General features: G+C 40.4%; 1 protein-coding gene across 3 annotated transcripts in view; it reads right to left on the minus strand.

The window, feature by feature from the left end:
• Nucleotides 1–3,196, minus strand: part of LOC101845207 (leucine zipper putative tumor suppressor 2) — a 144,467-nt gene that overhangs the window by 111,716 nt on the left and 29,555 nt on the right. The window lies entirely within an intron of this gene.

Consider the following 3,196-nt stretch of genomic DNA (forward strand, 5'->3'; position numbering starts at 1 on the left):
CACACACACACACACACACACACACAAATACATACATGCACACATATGCATATACATAATACGCTCAAACATACGAGCACTCACCCACTCTCTTGCAGAAATAATAAATACAGAGATAGAAACAAAGAGGATAGTTAAACGGAAAAACGAAAGTGATATATAAGCAAAAATAAGTAAGAGCATAACCAATCTTTTTCAAAGTAAGCAAAACCGAAGAAAGAATCAATCGGGTGGAATAAGGACCAAAAACCAAAACAAAAAAAAGGAAAGGAAAATGTCGAAAGAAACTTGAAAAAAAAAACAGAGAGAAAAAAAGAGAACAAGCGTATGTTCTCCTCAGCTTAAGAGCTGTTGTGTGACATCAATGTATTCTGCAATATTATGTCACAATCAATGTGAGATAGATCTAGTTGCTTATTTCCAATGTCATCCAGTAAGAAAAACGGTGTGAAATGTGCATATTCTTTTACTATGGTAATTAACGTCGGTGAATGCAAGGAAAAAGGGTAATGTGTAGGAAATCCAAGGACATTAAGGAAAATAAAATCACTTTCTTCGGTATTGATATTTTCTGGAACACTTGTTGTAACAGATGATTGAGAGGCTTTAAACCTTGAAAATATCGGTCATACTTTTGGTGAATTTGTAACCAGAACTTCTTCACATAAAGTCAAATCTGAGAAAAACATTGTCAACATTTCTACATCTGTTTTGTAAAACCACAAAAATAATTGTGTCACAGAACAGCGGAATGAGGCGCTCTCAGTGTTTGGGCATATGGAGTTAGAGGTATAATCTTAAAGCCTGTTCATTTGTCTTGCTCTCGATGAACAAAATACTCATCTATCTTGATAAGAAGTTGAGATATTTGCGATTGAAGGAGGTGGGAGAATAACATGACGATCCAAACAGCAACACACCTGGCCCACGTCCGACAATAGCATCTTCCCTCGACACCCCGGGGTTTAAAGAGGACAGAAACAGTAAAAGTAAGAAAGCAAATCATTGACTCATTATGCTTGTGTTTGTTTTGCTTAATAGAGGTTTTACGGCGCTCGCAACTGCATAAGGTCATATGAGCGCCAAGGGATGGATGTCAACAGAGAAGTCCTTTCACGGAATCAGACTTACTTTGCTCACCTCTCTAGTTTCAACAGCTCAAAGTCTGCTTCGATTATCAAGGTGCCCCGGAAATACCGAGTTACAAGAGTGTGACAAGCATACAAAAGAAGTAGTGGGGGGGGGGGAACAGTAGTAAGAATTAGGGGAAAAAAGTAGCAGTTCCCTGTTGCAGTTCAAGCACAGTTATGAACATGACAACTATGAATCATCCCATTTACAATTCTACTGCGCATAAGAACAGGTTAATGTCCCCCCTTTGGGAACAGCCTAAAGACACTCGCATGTATACAAGGTTCTTTTTGTCCGTTTATGTGACGAGGTAACGATGTCGTACAAAAAGAGACTCAGGAGGCGGGTGGCTGGAGGGTGTCACTGTAGATCTTTCTTTCTCGTTACGTTTCGGTTGTTTCCTTCAGTCAGTCTCACATTTTCTTGGTATTAAGTTATGTAATTGTTACAGTATCTATGCGCTTCTTTTTATATCAATCTTTTTTCCTCAGGAACCACTCGTAAGAAAAATAAGTCTTCTTTCACGAGATTCGGTTGGTTTTGCCGCGATCGAATGAAGGATCAATAAAGAGGGCCTCTGGTAGAACCAAAGATCGTACATAACAAGATAGTTCACTCCTCTCTTTGAGCCAATTAAAAAAATGTCCTCAAAATCCGGTGGCGCTCTCTTCGAAAAAGCGCCCGCTTTCCAAACAGAGTTATCCTATTTGTGTGAAAAACAATAAAAGCGAAACTATAACGTTGTGCTATTCCTATTCTTCTTCAAAGCAAAGACTGCATGCAGCGCTATCTGAAGCAATGCGCGGACTTCTGCGGACACTTTTTTGGCTTATGGAACTATCTTGTTACGTACGATCTTTGGTACAACTAGCAGTTTGCAATTACGGCACAAAGATCTTGCCGTGCTTGTTTCGTCAAAAGTCCGCCAGAAAATATTACAAAGTAGGAACAAATGAACTTCGTGTTGATGGGTCAAAATGAAAGCAATTTCTTCTTTCACTCTGTTGTGTCTGTCAGTCTTAATTTTTCCTACATCCGTCGTTACCTATCATTATGTTGATGTGTTTCTTCATTTTCTCAATTCCTCCCATCCAAAAAAGTGACACCCCCCCCCCCTCACCTCCTCAAAAATGAAACCCAACAAAACTAAACAAAACAAAGCAGTACAAAACCAAACCAAATTGTTTAAAAAAAACACCCCTAAAAAAAATCAATTCAAACTCGTGTTCGTAAGAAGCAAAACTGAAAAAGTAAGAAAATATGGGATTAGGCTCAAAGGTCATTGACATTTGCCCCCATCGTCTTGGGTTGGACCAACATCCAGGAGCAAACTAGCAGGAAGCACAAGCCCTCTGTGAGACAATTCTGATTCCAGTCTCACACCAAGCACTTTTCAAGGAGATAGAAAACATCACCAGTGGGAGATTTAAGGAGATTTGGGCTAAGTGAGGGCTTTCACTCCTGTCCATAGTTTGGGGATTTGAAGAGGAGTATGGGGGAGGGGATGATGATATTAGGAAAATGCTGTGTGTGGGGAGAGAGAGAGGGGGAGAAGGCGTTGAGGTTGTGTGTGTGTGTGTGTGTGTGTGTGTGTGTGAGAGAGAGAGAGAGAGAGAGAGAGAGAGGGGGGGGGGAGATAGACAGATAAAAAGAGATAGAGCGAGCATGAAACGGGAGAGTCGAAAAGGGATGCAGTGGGAGCAGAACATGGAAAAATGATTACAATTAAAAACTTTCCCTCCGATATCCCGCTTTAAAAAAAAAACCCTAAAGGGATAGCTCCCTTCAGGCAAAAAAAGTTCCCAAGTTCGTCTGGCACAGAAGCAAGAGAAACAGAAACAATTACGAGATGATGACGTGTTTGCTCTAGTCCACGGCAAGGTTAGACAAATGTGAACTGTGGAAAAATGAAAAAGTGAGCGAGAGAGTGAGAGAAAACCTGTGCTTCATGCCTGACTTTGCTGTTTCGCGACGTTTAAAAAAACCCAAACAACACGGTAAGCTTAAGGGTAGAAAAGCTTTAGTTACAAAATCAAAGTAGACATCCCTAGCATCCCCTTCAACC

Source organism: Aplysia californica, unplaced genomic scaffold, assembly GCF_000002075.1.
Source record: "Aplysia californica isolate F4 #8 unplaced genomic scaffold, AplCal3.0 scaffold00013, whole genome shotgun sequence".
NCBI lineage: Eukaryota > Metazoa > Mollusca > Gastropoda > Aplysiida > Aplysiidae > Aplysia > Aplysia californica.